Here is an 18,652-nt window from a genome sequence, read left to right on the forward strand (position 1 = left end):
GCTGGCGCGCCCGCGCGCGCACACCCACCCACACCCGGCTGCTCAGAGCGCTAGGTTAAAGGAGTAGCCTTAGAAAAGGGAGGCTGCAAGCAGGAAGGAAGAGCTGTCCGCCGGGGCTTCTCCAGCGGGACTTTATTGCGGCTGCCGGAGAGGCTCCTGAGACGCGGAGGGCGGGTGCGCGCGCGCACACACACACACACACACAGAGCTTTATACCCAGGCTCTCTTGCGAGCGCCGCACGGCTCAGCGCCAGAGTTTCAGAGCGCTGCGACGCCTGTGCTGCATAGTCCAGTTCGGTTCCTCATTAGGGCCGTCAATCTAATTATGCACCGTCCCTTTCGGGCCGGCTACATCGGAGCGGACCGCGATCAAAGCTTGGGAGGCTGCGTGAAGCCGCCATTCGCCTTTTTCTTCTTCCTTCTCCTGGCACTTCTGCTGCCTTGGAGAGCCTCCACAGCGCGCGGCCTCCTTCATTTGCTCCGTTGCCTGCTAGAAAAGCAGGCAAATGTAATTAACGAATGTTAAGACAACATCCCTGTAATTAGCAAGCCAACTCTGAGCACAAGAAATGGAAATTAGTCACAGGACGCTAAATTAGCTGCCGCATACATTACATGGCAGTGGGCACCCTCGGGGCCTTCCGTTCGCAGGCTTTGGCGTGAAACCCCGATGCATCTCAATAAAGCAGCCCGTCCCTGGGTGATTAGAAGCCAGCCAAAGGGACTTTCCAAGCGCATTACAAACAGAATTTGGATTCCGCGAGCGGGCGGGAGGATGGTGCCTTCAGCTTGCAACTTTATATATAATGATGATTCCTTTTCATGCTTTTCAGAGTGTTTCAAGATCCCTGCCTTGTTTTTCCTTAATTAGAAGCAGGAGTTGAGGAACTTATTTCGATGACCCCAATTTTTGCACTATTTCCCCGTCTATGTGCGGGGGGTGGGGGTTCGCTGGTTGAAGCAAGGCAGGAAATTGGACTGGAGCAACACGTAACATAACATTTGCATCAAAATAATACGGCAGGCAAGAGAAAAATCACAATCACATCACTCGGAAGGAAGGAACGGAATACAAATTAAAGGGAAGAATGTAAATTTTGTGCCATTAAGCTTCAATGGCCATTGGAAATGGTGCAAAAGCACAAAGGGTTTTTTTTTTTATATGAGCATCATCCACTTTGATTATTCATACTTGTGTTTCTGCTTGAATTAAAGCAGGAGTGCTAGAGCCTGTTAAAGCAAAAATATTTGAATTGGTAGTGAACTCTCACCTTTGCTTGCATCCATTTACTTTTCAAATGAATACCAGATAAGTTAGTGCATTTTCTAATCGGCCTGTTTTTCCAGTGAGTGCTGCCATTACATACCAATTTCTTTGAGAAGTGCCTCCTAAGAAACATTAAATACTTACAAATAAGGATGTGTCCATCATTTTCAGCTGGGCTGCAAGAGCTGCTTGACTAGTGCTCCAAGACTCAGGGAGGGAGCTGCTGTTATTTGCCCCTTACTTGATTGCCTTCCTTCAACCTTATTTACATCTGCTTTCTGTAGGGGGACATGCACAAATATGGCTGCTGCCTCACCCCTTCCCTTCCTTCCGTATTTATATTTTTTAACTGGCTTTGTGACTCTTAACAGCAGTCTTGACACACAGACATTTAACAGGTGACACTCTTCCCATCACTGTCTTTTCACCAGGAAAAGTGTCACCTGCTACACGGCACTGTTGAAAGCTCAAGTAGCAGGCAGGGCCTGGAAAACAAGATGGTGACCCTATGCATAGGCCTTTCAACAGAGCAGGGCCAGTTCAATACACTTTTGTGCCTGAGGCAAAAAATCCAAATGGCACTCCCCTTGCCAGCAACTAATTAAGATACAGGGTATAGTCTACTATGAAAGGCGAGGCCATCGCTCAGTGGCAGAGTACCTGCTTTTTTCTAGGTTCAATTCTTGGTATGTCCTCCTGTGACAAAAGATCTTGAGTAGCAAGGCTGGGAAAGACCCCTACTCAGATCCCTGGACAGCTGTTCCAGTCAGAGAAGATAATCATGGTAATTGTTAAATTATTATTTAAACTTTTGATTATTACCCACTTTGGGCACTCCTAAAGATTTTAAATAAATATATTCTAAACCAAATGGACCCAGGGTGTGTCTCCATATAAAACATCTGCAGATGTTCTCTTTTATACCAAAGGATTCCCTGCTAGAATGTGTCCCTAACTCAAATCTGTCTGTTTCCTTCTTTGCCATATGCAACCTGATCTTACTAATTCTATGAGGCTGACTCTCAAGTAAGTGTGCATAGAACACAAGTAAGCAAAGTGAGAGGGGAAGACATGCCTCAAATGCCACAAATCTCTCTCCCTTCCACTTATCAAATGTGTTCTGGCTATAAACTGATTAACCAACATTATCATTCCTTCTTTCACAGCAGCTAATAGCAATGTCTCCCACACAGGAGACACAGGGTAAGCATGCTGTCTCTTGGTGAATGCCAGGCAGACACTCTAGTCTAATCATGGCTGCTGCTGGCTTTTATGAGGCCTTTTGATTTTTAGGATTGCAGCCTGGCCACATGGAGCAGAGTAAACAGTCACTGCACATAGAGTCCCACTGCAACTCTCCACAGGGGAGAGAAAACTACTGTCCCCAGTCAAGGCACTCTCGCCCCAGCAAGCAATCCAGTCTGGGACTGGAGCACTCAGGTGGCACCACAATTATTCTGGCACAATCATTCACTCGCCAATACCAGCCATGTGTCCAGGTCCAGAAACCATGAGCTGCTGCCGCTGTCCAGTTTGTGTCACACTTTCTTTGTCATTTTTTGATTTCTGTAGGTAGCCCTTCCACAAGCCCAGGGCTGTGATCTGATGTGTGGACATCGTGGGAGCATGTCTCTGTTGCAATGCATGGATTGGCCCCTTCCATGCCTAGCCCATCTGGAAGTGTCACTGGCATGCCACCCCATGATTGGTGCATTCTGGCAGTCTTGCCATGGATGCTGGGAGTGTGGCTGGTAGGATCCACCGCTAGCTTTTATATTTTAAGCTCTTTTCTCCTCTCATCTTGTGTTGGACCAGTATTGTTAACCGCTCAGAGACGAAAGTATGGGGTGGTGTACAAATGTGATAAATAAATAATATAGGATCCCAACTATGTTATACCATTAAGCTGACGGCAGGAAAGCAGGATGGTGGCATAATTGGAGTATAGGATTTCCTGGCCTGGTTTTTCTCTGGCTGCTGTATTATGTATTCATATATTCTCTAACAGCTTATCCTACACTGGCTTCTGAAACAGGATGTGTATATAAACTGATCACAACATAGTTAGGGGTGTTTTTTTTAACACACATGGCGGCTGTTTAATACAATGCTTAGTCTCACAATGGAACTGGTTAGATCTGTTACAGAATAATTGCAACTCAGTTATTTGTTTACTGTTTGCAAAGGTAGTTATATAGGGTGATGGGAGGAGAGCAATACACAGGTATTTTGTGGACATATTTATTTATTCAGTTTCTATACCGCCCTTCCAAAAATGGCTCCGGGCGGTTTACACAGAGAAATAATGCACACTAGATTCATGATGCATTCATCTGACTCAGATTAAATTTATGGTAACTTGCCGGGGGGCGGGGGTTGAAACTGAAGAATGCGAATGCATGTGTGTATGTATACTAAACATATTTTGAAAAGGCATCCCCAATTTCTTCCCCAAAGGCAAGATAGGGACAGATATAGTAAAAAGGGACTGTCCGTGGTAGATAAGGACAGTTGGAGTGAATTCAAATGACCCCTTCTGAGAGAGAGAGAGATTGATTACTGACCAATCTGGGAGGGTTTTTCTTCTTATTTCTTTTTTTGGCTTTATATGAGCCCAAGATTTTCAAGGAGTGACGCATAAGCTTTGGCTCTTGCTACTACTGTTCCCACAGTCTCCCTACAGACTGCAGCAACTCACACTTGGGGAGAAGTTCTCACCACCAAGTTCTCACCACCTACAAGGAGCTACCATAATAAAGAGAAGGTTAAGGACCAGAACTATAGTTGTATGGCTGCCTAAAAAGATCAAAGGACACTGTGGCTTAGTCTAGCCCAATACTGGCTGATACACTGCACAATGTTATGTGCCCTTGCAACATAGTATGTGCACAGTTGCATAAGAGCGCTCTTGCACAAATGCAATTTTAAAAATGCAGTTGTGCAATTCTTGCATTTAGTGCAACAGCGTGAATGTTCTATTGCAAGGTACACATAATGTTGTGCAGTATGTTAGCCACTATCTGCTCTGACTGATAGTGGCTCTGTATAATCTTTTCCAGCCCTGATATCAATAATCATTACAATAACCCTGGAAGGTTGGTCAGTATCACTTACCCTAGGCCTATCAGTGAGACTTTGAGGCCACGTGATCAGCCCTACCCAGGCTTGGGCAGCCCTACCTGGGTAGAGCTGCTTGTATGAAGCACTGGGATTGGGGCCAATCCCGGTGCTGCACTCCTGGATAGCCCAGAATATTTACCCGGCAGACAGAGCCAGGCGCCTAGAGCTCTTGACTCATGGCAGGATCCCTCAGTGAGGGCAGCTCATCACATGGTGCATTGTGGGATATCTGGAGGCCAGGGCGCATTTTCCCAGCCTCCAGAACACCGCATGGCTTGCAAAAGCAGTCAGTCATGTGAGCACATGACCTGCACTACTCAGGACCATGCTGAATCGTCTGGGGGGGGGAGTAGGTGCTATCCTGCCTTATTCCCACCACCTTCCCTGGCGCTCTCAAAGGTCATGTGAATGACCTCATCAGGTGGTAATTTGAAAATTCTCAAAAATCACAGCAATGGAGACACTTTGGCAGAGATACTCACTAGTGCAGAGACACAAAGGCATAGACACACCAAAGAGCTTCCATTCTATGTGCAAGGGAGCAAACAAAAATGGGCACCCACATGAAACCATACATATGGGGTGGGACACTTGCATGTAGACTTTGTGTGGTGCACTCACTAAGTGTAAATATGTACCCCATATTTCAAGTTCCTGGAATTCTGTGCCCACTTACAGGGGAGTAAACCCCATTGAACATATTAAAATGACTTGTAAGTATTTACATAGGATTGTGTTGCACATGATTGAGTTCTGACCTCTCAAAATTAGCCAGCTCAGCCCAAGATGCAATATGGGGAAGATAATATTGACCTACCTTGCATGATTGTTGTAAGGATTAGTGATATGAACTACTTTGGCCATCCTAAAGTGTGATGTAAAAGATATAACACATGCTGCATATAGAAAATTCCAGGATTAATCTCCAGCTAAAAGAATCTTGGACATCAAGACTAGGAAAGGACATGGAGGACTGTTGCCAGCAGAGGTCCACCTAAGTAATTTTGGACCCAAAGGCCTTTGGAGCCCCACTCCCCCCCCCCCCGGCAAGTTAAACATCAATTTTTAACACATAGGTTCTTGAGGACACAAACAACAACACCCAGGAGACTAAAGAGAATTTGGGGGCCCTCAGGGGATGTGGAGGCCCTGGAATTCGGCACCAAAGTCCAGGGGTAGGAGCACCTCTGGTTGCCAGAGTAGTTTTTGGCTAGACTAACCATTTGACACAGTGTGGAGGAACATCTCTCTGTTCCTCCAAACCTTATGCCACAGCCACCAAGTAGATCTTTTGTATGGATGAGTCCACTACAACAGCCCTTCAAAAGTTACCAAAACCAAAAAATTCCAGTAGTGCAGAAAGGCTTATAGGCATGGGGTAGAAACAAATCAACAAGCCTCTATTTTTTACATACCAAGAAAGTTTACTTTTATAAAAATTGGTTCAATTAAAACATTACTTCTGCAGCAAAAAAATACAAACTAAAAACAATTACTTTCAGAGCATGTCAGGGCAAATAAAAAGCTGGAAAAACACAATCACTACCCTGGTCTATACTAGTCCCTACTCTGTACTCCTCCCCTCCCCGCCCCCAGCCCAAGCTTCTGGCTTGGGGGGCAGTCTCTTCTTGTCCTGGTTTCAGCACAGGTCTGGGGCTCAATCGTTTCTTCCAGTTATTTCAGCTAGGTTTCTTTCACAACTTCTCTTCTGTTTCCACTACAGACAGATTCTTCTTCTTGTTGACTGCTCACTTTTGACTCCTCTGGACTGCTCTCTTTGACTGCTCTGGACTCATTCTCTTTATTCTGCAACCTGCAGCTCTCCCTCTCTCCAGCAGACTGACACTCCTCTCTCAAACTCTCTTTGTATATGTACATTTTTGCCCCAACAGTTTCTCAGCCCAGCCAATCAGAACAAACAAAAATTCCCTCCATTTAAAAAAATCTCTTTTCCCTTCAGAAATCAACTGTCAATCTACAGAAAACCAAATATGAACTTTTGACCCTGCACCTTCTCCATGCATACTAGGGATTTGCAAGCACAGAAATCCTATTTACAACAATGCAGAGGTTTTAGGAATATTAATGCAATATATAATTCATTCATAATACAAGGGCTATTTAAAAAAAGGTTTGGGAATATTAATACACTTTACAATACAGGGGCTTATTTACAGAAACCCAAGAGGTCTAGGCCTCGTTCCTCCACACACAGGCAGCTTCATATGGTGACATGCACACAGAATAATATGCATGTTGTGAGAGAGATTTTAAGAAGTTTTGCTACTGCTTTGCAGATTTTCCATTTCATCTTACTGTGATTTGCTTCATTGCTTCTATCCTTCTCCATAGCTGGGGATTCTGGCTTCTTATTTGGCCTTTGTCTACTTCAGTGCCTCCTAATCATTTAACAACAAAGGCACCCAAATTGCTTGTAGGGCATTTGTTAAATCAGAAATTTCTGATAAGGAGATTGAAGTAAGAAGGCTGAGCACATTTCTTCTGCCACAAACAATTGTCAGGAATCATTCCACTTGACTAGCTATGGAGAAAAACTGGTCTGGTAGAAACTATTTTATAATAGTTGGGAACTTTTTATAACAATGCAATACAATTGGAGCTTATTTATTCTAATGTGCCAGTGTGGAGAATTGTTATTCACTAAAGCAGAAAATGGAGCTGGTTTTCCAAAGTGTTTAAAATCAAGCAGCTCTGAAGTCAGGAGCTGATCATTTGGGTAATCGTTTGGTGGTAAGGCAATCAGCTTTCATTATTGAGTGGTGCTCTTCTCCAAAGTAATGAGGAGCCAAGATGCAATCCCCCCCACACCCAGATGAGAGTTGTTAGATAGCTCTGTGTATTCATTATAATGTGGTCAGTTAAGCTGCATTGCATCCTGCTACCTAAATATTCTGGGTAGATCCTGAGCATCTGGGATATATAACTGGTGGCTTGAGAGCCTGAACACTTTGGTGGTGGTGACTGGGAGAAAAGGTGGGTTACTCTCGGAATGCAAGAGCTGGCTGGCTGGCAGGCAGTACTGCGGAAATCGTGTGAGGTTCCTGCTTGGCATGCATATAGAGGGTAAAATCATGCTAGAAAGCAACACGGAAGTCTGAGGCAGCATGTGTACAGAGAATAAGATCACACTTGGAACTTGCTCAAAAGCTTTGAATACCCCACACAAGTGTTTTATGGAAATTCTGCCCCAGAACCTTCCCATCTGGTATACAGTGTGATTCCCATAAAAACCTCCCCCACTCAACCGTCATTACGTATCTTCTGCTCTACTTTCGTCTGTGTAGGCTCAGAGACACAGGCCAAGGGCTCTTTCACTCTCTCCTCCCCAGTATGAATAGCAACAGTGTCTTTCTCAGAACCTTCCCTTTATGTACCCCAATTGCTTCCTCAAACACACAGGTGAAGGGCTCTTCCATCCCCTCCTCCACCAATGTGAACAGAGATTCAGACAGAATTCCTCCCCAGCAATGCCCTTGGAGCACCTTAGGTGCTTGGTCTTACTTTCTACTCCATGCATAGGAGTGAGCAACTAAGGTGCATAAGAAGATCTACTTCTGTCAGAATTTCTATTGCAGCTTGCAGTATGTGGGAGGGGTCAAAGAGTAGTTGACAAAGCAAGTTTTAACTTTTGTGTGAACTGCCTTGAGATTGTTTTAATGAAAGGCATTGTAGAAATGTAGCAATGAATGAATGAATGAATGGTGCATCCTAAGTGGTGCATCATATGGTGAGGGCTGTGCCAAAGTCTTTTCTGCTGTTCATGATGGGAGGACGAGAAAGTTAAAGAGCTCTTTGCATGTGGTCACTTAATGGATACATGATTTAGATATACAGGCAATCAGCGGTATGCTGTTTTTGGGGTGGGGAGTTTCATTTAAGCTTGCAATAACTTTTCTTAATATTTTGTCTCCTTCGTGTATCATTAGCATTGATATATTCTAAGATCAACTTGTGTTTTCTTTCCACTGAAAACTGGATCCTCTTGGATTTTTACTTTTATCTTCTATTTTGTCTTCTATATGAAAAAGTTGTATTACCTTCCAGCAAATTGCTTCTCATTGTATTGAGAGGAGTATATATGGAAGGAGGACATCTTTTCAGATATCTTTAAGCATGTATATTCACAATGAATCTTTATGTATGTTTGGTGTACCTGACAATATCAACCCAATTACAATGATTGGGGTACCAGTCTCTGGGTCGGCAGAGGTGATACAAGAATGATGTGGTTCCATGATCTACTCAGCAGAACATACCAAATATGGACAAACAAACCTCTGACCAGCCACTCAGTTTTATGGAGAAAGTAAAGGGATGTACTCACAACCACCTCTGGGGTGGAACCTATACGATGCCTGGGAGTGACTGTAGTTTCTAAGGGCAGTTTCTAGTTTTACACTAAGGTGGCTTGCTAATGAAGAGAGGTGAGGTGACTGTCTCAGGTGGTGCCTGTGCCCCAAGGCAGCAAGTTTGGCATCCTTCTCTGCCACCTGTGGGCATCATTTCACCTACCTGCTACTCCCCTGGTTGCCCACTGTTTTCCTGACACACTACCTTCCCCATTTCCCTTCTCCCACTGCTCACTAGCTTCTGGACGCGCAGGGATGGGATTTCCCATCCCTAAGTGCTTCGATGCTGCTGAGTGGTGGGAGAAGAGGGAGACAGCGCCTCAAATACCGTCATCCCTGTGCGCTCAGAGGCTGGTGGGTGAAACAATTAGGGGGAGGGGGAGTGGAAGCAGGGCCATCCCATGGGGGAGTGGGGCCCAGAGCAAATGTAAACATGAGCATGGCCCCAGCCATGTGTCAGCAATCTGGCCACCTAGAAGGGAAGTCCAGGAAGATAGTCCACAATACAAACTGGGCTGCAGAAATGTAACACGACCCAAGGGTTGACAAATGTTGTCTTCCAGTGGCTAACAGAAAGCTGTTGATGTGCTTTATAGTCCAAGCTGATAACTCTCAGCTGGCAGGGATTCAAGGCTTATCAGCCCTCTGCAAGAGGCGTTTACTCCTCCTGATAGTTCCCAGCTGTGCTTTTCATCTTGTGACACGCCTTTGCTGTGGAGTTAGTGGGGGTTGCCTGCACAGATCATCTTCTAGTCTGTCCGTTGCTGTCTCTGCTGCCTCAGACTGCTGTGCCTGCTCTGAAACATCAGCCAGACCTTCCTCAGCCATCTCTTGGGAACTGACAGCCGGGCTCTGCCCCTCAGGCACCCCCACAGCGGCTGAAAGGCTGTCAGCTTCCCCTTTCTCCTCGCTATCTGAGATCGAGGGTGTGACACCATGTCCCTCACACACACACACACTTTTAAATTTCATTTTACTTTATTTTACTTAACATATTTGTATACCGCCCAAAACATACATCATCATTCCACCTCTTTTTCTTTTTCTGTGCCCTTGGTCAGGCTCTATGAGCCCAGCTTGCAGACAGTTCACTAGGTGGATGGCTTGCAAGAGAGAAAGCAATCCCTCCATCTATTAGTAATTATTTATTATTATTTATTATTATTATTAATTCTATTTCTATACTGCCCTTCCAAAAATGGCTCAGGGCAGCTTACACAGAGAAATAATAAATAAATAAGATGGATCTCTGTCTCCAAAGGGCTCACAATCTAAAAGAAACATAAGATAGACACCAGCAACAGTCACTGGAAGTACTGTGCTGGGGGTGGAGAGGGCCAGTTACTCTCCCCCTGCTAAATAAAGAGAATCACCACGTTAAAAGGTGCCTCTTTGCCAAGTTAACAGGGAGCTAGAGAACTGGCTGCAATTTGAACCAGGAGAATGTGATAGTCACCTCCCTCATCTCCATGTATGTGCTACCTGCCGCCACTTTTGCCCTTGGCACAGCTAGGACAGCCCCTCCTTCCTCACCTCAGTTGCAAAGCGCTACCTTACTTTCTAGGCAGACTGTGCTACAGAATTAAAAGTACAGATCCACCAGAGATCCCTCACCAGCCACTGCTACTGTCCACTTTAACATCCCATCACAGGCTGCCTAGAATGTAAGGCAGTGCTGTGTGATGGGGAAAAGATGGGGAAGCAGCAGCCTTGGGGAAGGGACCAGGAACAGAGCTCCGATGGCGCGGGGCTTGGGGCATCTGTCCTGATTCACCCTACTAAAGGACCGCCCTGGATGGAGGTGGCCAAGCTGGCCAGTCCCTTGATGCTGTCATCTGTGTCTGGCGTAAAGAGCATGGCCAGCTGTAGTACCATGGCCACCATTTACGCCAACCCTGTTCTACACACTCTCAACATTATCCCATGCAAGTCTATTCATTGTGCCCCAGAAACTTAATAGGAGGCACTCAGAACTGAGGCAGCCCTACCGCTTCATTTGCATAGTCCTACTTGGGTTTCACTTCTTCTCATGACAACCGCAGTTTGGAAACTATGTCGATGACTGATGTCGATGACTGATTACTTCATATTGGAAGTCTCTCTTTTTTTGTTTTGTTTTCACATGTCATGGTGTAAAATGAGTCCTTAATATTACTTAATGGATAGAGATTTGGCTAATCCAGTTTCAACACACAGTGATATCATTCAGCTGCTCCTTTGATTCCTGGAGACTATTTGTTGTACAATGTGTTTCAAAGAATGCAATGGCCAAGTATTTTGTGTTACTGTGAATGTCTGTGGCATGCTCTGCCTGCCCTGAGGCTCCAGGAGATGGCTTGTCTCTGCCCTGTGGCATGCTCTGCCTGCCCTGCATACTGTTGCTCTTTATGACAACTTACTACATTGCAAGCAGTCTCCTAGACTTCTGAAGCAGGGGTGGAGCTACAATTGGGCAGACTCAAAGAACCCGAGCCACTAAGCTCCTGGGAGCTGTCTGGCTCACCCCTTGCCCCTCCCCACAAGCTCCAGCTGACCTCATTCCCAGCAGGCTTTGTTGCTGGCTTAGTATTTAACACCCAGCCAGCAATGAGGCCATCTGGGAATGAACTCTGGAGAACAGAGCTGGCCCTTCTACACATACTCTGGGTGATGTCCCTCCTAGTGAGGGAGAGAATGAAGAAAATATCCAGCCAGCAGCAAAGCCAAGCCAGCTGGGAAATGAGCTTTTGAGGGCTGTGATGGCTCTTATGTGTGCTGGCCATGCTCCCTGCATATGACATCACATGGAGGAGGTGTGGCTGGTGTGCATGAGGGGCTGCCAAGGAGAGGGACGAACATGAGTTCCCTCTACCCTAGTTATGTGTTTGTTCTGAAGCCCTGGACAGGCCCCACCCTATGGAATCACTCATTGGTCCTTCCTTGTAGCAGGAAGTATAAAAGGCTTCCAGGATGAGGCAGGCCTTGTCTCAATATCACAGCACTCTTGAACTGGTCCTGTTACTTCTCTTGATGGTCTGTTTGGTGTGATCTTTTGCTTGTTCTTGACTCCTGGCTCCTCTTCTGATCCTCTGGCTCCTGACTGCTACTTGGCTTGACTTTTGGTGTGTTCCTGGCTCTCGGCCCCTGACCCCCAATTGACTGTTCAACAGGTAATCTGGCATTTCCCTCACTCTCCCAGTCCTGGTCCTAGACGCATGGCTCCTAGTGACCAGACTCCACTTCTGACAGTCTGAAATTTGGTGAATGTCAGCATTCACATGTGACTACAGGAACACAGGAAGCTGCTTTATGCCTTTATACCATTGGTCTGTCTAGCTCAGTATTGTCTACACTGACTGGCAGTGCCTTTCCAAGGTTACAGGAAGGAGCCTCTTCCAGCCCTATCTGGAGATGCCAGAGAGCGCTCTTCCACTGAGCTGTGGCCCCATCTTCTAACTATTGACAAGTAAGATATATTTTAATGGAATTGTGTTGCTGTGTATGTTATTGCTTGTAAGCTGCCCTGAGTCCTATGGGAGTAGGGCAACATATAAACTTAGTGAATGTCTGGAAATATAGAGACACTGGTGAATGTCAACAGTCACCCATCTGATTTAAGTTTATTAAATTAACTGGAATATTTGTTCAATAAATTAAGAAAGCAGAGAATCTTGACACTGTTACCATTCCAGGCATTTAATACCATTATCCTGTGTTTTGTAGCAAAATGCTACTAAGCATTACCAAAGAGAAACACACACACACAGCATACTGTTCTCTGTGTCTGTCCATGTCATGCCTACAGATCTGTTTTACACAGTAGGTGAGATTATTTGCTTCATGGATCAATAATCCTTTGTCAAAGTCCATTGGTTGTGCTGCTAATGAACAGCTTGAATCATTGGACCTGAGATCATCAGAATTTACTCTGTATCTAGGTGAAATGTTTTTAAATGGTCCATAATCTTTTTAATATTTTAGAGGGTACACTGTGTTCTCCAGTGTAATAACAAGTGTGCAGTCACAAAATATAGGATTGGGAGAACTGATTCAGATATGCATAAGCAGTGGAGATGTCAGAAGTATAAATGTCTTATGCTTCTGATTTCCCATTTCTGCTGTCAGTAGGAAAACCCATAGCTTGGGTAACTTTCAGGCCATTTAGGTATAGAGGGGCAGTCTCGCCCTCCATATTTCAGACTAAATGACATTGTCCTTGAAGCACCAATACCTGTGGCCCATGCAATTTACTGGTTTTACCACTGAGTTTATGTACTATGCATGAATGCTAAAGGAATGAATCCCTTTGCTTCCAAAAGAAAAGAACGGGAGGACTGAGTATTATTGTTACTATGAGAGAATAAATAATTGCAATATTCTCTCTCTCTCAACCTTAATTATATTCATGTGGGGGCCTTTGCTGAATTTGGCTTCCCACCCAGAGGCACTCTTACCCCAGACTTGGGGCCCCCAAATCCTCTTTAGTCTGTTCTGGATGGTGTGGTGGCTGTCCAAGCATGATGATGCTTAATTTGCAGGGGAGGGGGGCCTCCAAAGGCCTTTATGTCCAGGCTCCAAAATTAACTAGGTGCTCCTCTGCTCCCACCTCCAGTATGAAATGGGGCCTCTGCCAATGTCTTATGGCATGATCAGAGTGCACATCCATATGCTTCTAGTTGGGGGCTCTACTCCAAAACCAGAACCATGGGTTGTGTCCCAGGAAATGGGAAGGGTCCCTCTCCCTTTCTCTTTGGCAGCCTCTGCCCCTCTACTTGTAGAATAGTTGGGAAATCAGTACCTGGACTGCTCAAACATTCCTTCTGATATCTGACATTATGCATGCTTTAGCTGGCTGCATGGTAGCGAAGTGAAAGAAAGCAACACTTCTGAGTGTACCTTGGGTTTGTTTGCTGCCTGAAGCGGAGAACTGCTGTCAGCCACAGATGGCTGGGGGAGGTGTTAAGACTGAGTGATGTCAACAAATGTTGTATGTGGGGTTTTGTTCATGGGAGGTTTTCCATAATACACGTTGACGGTTTTGAAATTGGTCCTGTGTCGCCCAACAATGAGGGACAGTGCAGCTTACATAGCAGAAAATCCATAGTCTCTAGACACTTTCTTACCACAGAAGAATCACTAGATGTTGACCTTCAGTTCAGTCTGCACTATGAGCTGATTCAGGGAGATAAGAGCAACTAATCTGTCAGTCTTCTCTGGCTTTTTTATTGACTAACTGACATGTTGTTATTTCAGTGTCAGTGTGTCAGCTGTGCTGTGGTGTCACAAAAAATATGATTCATACACCTATTGGGCATTTATTGGACCTAAGATTGAAACCCTCTTCTCAAAAACACCTCTTTTAAAAACAGAATTTTGGGATGAAGGGAGCTTGTTAAATGAGCAAAGATTTCCTCCAGTTACTTGACACAGCCATCAGGTTAAACATCTTCTGCTCGTTGTAATTGCACTAAAGCTTTACAACTGTTTTTGTTTGTTTTAAACATATTGTGAAAAATTCCATGTTGATCCTGTACAGGTATGGAAATAATTCAATGTGGGCAGTATTTCATGGAGAGGTAGAAAGCTAAAGATTGTGCCATAAATCAAATTGTGGCTAAACTTTAACATAATGTTGAGTTTTAAATTTGTTTTTCTAACGAATAAAAATGAAAGTTATGGAACATCAGGGTCCTTTATGGAACTCCCAAGGAAAATTTATTGATGGGGCTGTATCTGTGGAAGTCTTTTATGTACTCGTTACAGTCTCTCAGTTGGGTGACATGTTGCAGAGCGATGGTTTACAAACAATTGTTTGAACACTGTTTCACCCAGACACTGAAAAGCAATTATTTTATAGTTTTTGTTACTCCATTTCCACATAACTCCAGCACACTTTGTGCAGCTCAAGTTGGTTTATGCGATAAATTGACAAGGTTCAAAAATGTGACTCCTTGGAACTTTTTAACCTTCTATGAAAAGGAAAAATTCTAAGAGCAATGGATGAAATTCAATTAACTGAGATGACAGAAAATAATCTACTGAGCAAATACATCAGGCAATTGGAAGCTTTCAAAAAGGAAATAACCTATTTCTTTCTTTGTTATCTAATGATACAGGAGTTTATTTCTCTAGCAGCAGTTACAAATCTACATAATGTCCCATAAGGCTTTGGCAAGCAATTAATACCTTTGTTGTGTGACAAATCCATTCATTTCCAGTTAGCAATTAACATATAGCCTTGGTAATCTGTCATCTAAGACTATGTGCTGTGTGTATGTGTACATATATATACATATGCATATATACATGCACACATTTGCCTTCATCCAGGTAACAATAGGGTAGGCTTCACAAGGGCTGCATTTGTGTGCTTCCAGAGTTGAACTAGCCATGATTCTTCATGTAAGAGCTGGTGGTTGCATTTAGTCCCCCCTCACTTTCTGATGAACAACTCATCAGAATGCTTGCAAATTATCTGATGGGGTCTACCCACACCCATGGTAACTTCACAACCATTTATTTATTTATTTATTTATTTATTTATTTATTTATTTATTTAACTAACATATTTATATACCGCCCAAAGCCTGCATCTATGGGATTCAATCATTCTTTATTACAGTCTTAGACTAGCATAAAGTAAACAGAGCATGTAACAGGTGATGTTAAGAGCAATTAAAAGCAGTTTAAAATGATAGAGTCTATGCCTATTAGCATAAGGACTGTGAGGTTACTATAAAATTAAGATTAGATTACTGTAAGGCTAAAATCTGTGAGTGACTGTCGAAAGCAGAAAAGGAACTGTAAAATTGCTAAAGCAGTAGCATGAGGGCTGCAGAGTCACAGTAGGGCTAACATCTATAAGATGCTGTTAAAAGTTGCATGCTATAAAATTGCTGCAATGCTAAAATCTGTCTGTAAAATATTAAAAGATAAACTGAGACAGCTGAATAGCTGAAGGGTTAGTTCTTGCTGGCGGTCAGAGCCCGGTGAATTCTGTGCATTGCCGTGCAGAACTTGACAATGTTGTATGTTATGGAAGGATTACAGTCTGAGAGTAATAGGGAGACATAGGATTGGCCTGAGCATCCTGGCCCCCTGTCAAGTAGTAGGAGAATAATGTAACTTTGTAAATCTCTGTAGAATAGGCGGTGAAGGAGGACATCTTTGATAGTTTCAACTCGCCCTGTGTCACAGATGTTGCTGGCACAGATGTCCCAGGAATGGGATCTTCCTGTATCTTCCTTCTAGGACAGTTGAGGGAAGGGCATCACAGCAAGCCAGGTCAAAGGCCCTTCTGTGATTAGGTACTAATAGCTGTATAAGATATCCCGCAAGTATTATGTACCTTAGACTATCAGAGAGAAGAAAGTTTGGGGACCTATCTAAGTCAGTTTGGCATTCTGCATCCATTATGATGCATTACGATGCAGAGCCAGCGTGGTGTAGTGGTTAGAGTGCTGGACTAGGATCGGGGAGACCCGAGTTCAAATCCCCATTCAGCCATGATACTTGCTGGGTGACTCTGGGCCAGTCACTTCTCTCTCAGCCTAACCTACTCCACAGGGTTGTTGTGAGGAGAAACTTGTGAGTGTTGTTGTGAGGAGTACACTCTGGGCTCCTGGAGGAAGAGTGGGATATAAAATGTAATAAATAAATAAATAAATAAAGCTCTGTTTGATAAGTGTTCTGCCCTGTTCGTAACCCAAGGAAAGTAGGTGGGAAGGGGACAGTCCAAGTAAGGATTGTTTCACTTCCATGTGGATTGGAAGCCATCCACCAAAGTTGAGGCCCGCAGAGAGCCTGGGTGAACTATCTGCTAGTTATTTCAGGCAGCGCAGACTGCCCAATAGAACGTTTTCCCCTTCCTCTCTCTCTCTAGAGGGAGTGAAAGGGGAAACACACACAAAGGGTGTGTGGCCTGGGCTACTGAGAGCCTGAACAAGCTCTCAGCTCATCATTTCAGGCAGTATCGGCTGCCTGATAGGACGTTTTCCCCTTTCTCTCCCTCCAGAGAAGGAGAGGAAGGGGAAAACATTCTATCAGGCAGTCTGCGCTGCCTGAAATAACTAGCAGATAGTTCGCCCGGGCTCTCAGCGGCCTGGGTGTGGGAGGGGGGAGTTCGCTCTAGGCTCCTCTGGAGCCCGAGCCGCGGGACTTTGGCGGCCTTTTCCATTGGCGGCCTGGGATCTTTGAACCCGTTCGCCGAATGGTGGCTCCGCCCCTGGTTATGATATATATGTTATTAATAAAAACTAGGTGACCTGGCGCAGAGCATCTGTGTCCCTAATTCTCCCATTCTCCCCTCTCCCTTCAGCCCCAGTTCATTCTCTCCCCTCCCTTCAGCCCCAGTTTGTCCCCCCCGCCCGCCCTGGCTGCCACTTCTTCTTGGTAGCTGGCCGGCCAGCCTGGCTGCTGCTTCCACTCGCCGAGCAGTGCTTCCTCTTGCTACCCAGAAGCCAACCTGGCTGCCACTTTGCTTCTTCTCGCCGGGCAGTGCTTTCTCTTGCTGCCCAGTGGCAGGCCTGGTTGCTACTTCCTCTTGATGCCCAGCTGACGTCTTGGCCACTGCTTCACTTCCTCTTGCCGCCCAGCGGCCGGCCTGGGTGCTGCTTCACTTCCTCTCACCGGGCAGCACTTTCTCTCAGTGGCTGCTGCCGCTGCTTCCTTTTGCTGGCCACTCCCCTTCCTTTCCCCCTTCCCTCGCTCATGAAATCTCGTGAGAGCTGCCACGCATGGGATTAGCCACGGGTATGTCTTAGCGAATTATACAGAGAGAGGTATGACACAAGGTAGAAAACTACCCCAAAATGAATGGACTCCCTATGATGGGATGATTTTTATCCCATTCCCATATTAAGTCCATTGGGAGGGAAGCCACCCCAGAAATGAATGGCATCCCTGTGGTGGGGTGGTTTCTATCCAATTCCCATCATAAGTCAATTGGGGGAAAAACCACCCCAAGAATGAATGGGCTTTCTGTGGTGGGGTGATTTTTATCCCATTCCTATGTTAAGTTAACCAGATGCAGGGTTTGAGCAGTATAGAAATATGGTCAGTCAGTCAGTCAGTCGATTGAGAGAAAAGCCACCCCTGAAATGAATGGAATCCCTATGGTGGGGTGGTTTCTATCTCATTCCCATTATAAGTTAGTTGGGAGAAAAGCCTCCCCAGGAATGAATGGTGGTGTGGTTTCTATCAAATTCTCATTATAAGTCAATTGGGAGAAAAACCACCGCAGAAATAAATTGACTATCTATGGTGGGGTAATTTCTATCTCATGCCCATGTTAAACCATTTGGGATGGGGGAGAACACCCTCTTTCTCTTTGGAAACTTCAGTTTTGTTCCTCCTGATGCTGATAGGCTATTCACACGATGGGAGAAAATCAGGCTAGTGGAGGCCGAGCGCTCCACAAACCAGGTTTTTTTAATCATGCGTGACCCCCGACCAGGAGGCTTAAAAGCAGCCTCCCGGCTCAGGGATCTCTCCAGCATGCCCTGCGCACTTGTGCAGAGCATGCTGGAGCTTCCGGGGGCCACGTGACCCCCGATCCTCCCAGAACCTGCCAGCTCCATAACGGAGCTGACAGTCATGTGGGTGACCGCTTTGGCCGCCTGGAGCAGGCTGCCAGCTCGTGTGCAGGGAGAGCGGGCTGAGCCTGCTCTCCCTGCTAACCCTCCCCAGGTGGCTCCCACTGATCGTGGGAACCACTTCATTGTTTCAAAACCAGCTTGAGGCACTGCTCCTGAGTTAGGACAGATGAAACCAGCCCCTCCCACTATGTAGACCACAAAGTGTCACCTTCAGTAAGCCTTGCACCAGTGGATCAACCATCCACAGTACATCTCTGGTCTTTTCCCATTTCTCCTATTGATTTGTAGCCCAGAAGGGGTGGGGGTTGGAGCTTGGTTCC

The 18,652-nt window shown here is 45.3% G+C and overlaps 1 long non-coding RNA gene across 2 annotated transcripts in view; it reads left to right on the forward strand.

Annotated features, from left to right (window-relative positions):
- Positions 1–18,652, forward strand: part of LOC128324757 (uncharacterized) — a 47,181-nt gene that overhangs the window by 12,933 nt on the left and 15,596 nt on the right. The window lies entirely within an intron of this gene.

The sequence above is a fragment of the Hemicordylus capensis genome, chromosome 4 (assembly GCF_027244095.1).
Source record: "Hemicordylus capensis ecotype Gifberg chromosome 4, rHemCap1.1.pri, whole genome shotgun sequence".
In the NCBI taxonomy this organism is placed as follows: domain Eukaryota; kingdom Metazoa; phylum Chordata; class Lepidosauria; order Squamata; family Cordylidae; genus Hemicordylus; species Hemicordylus capensis.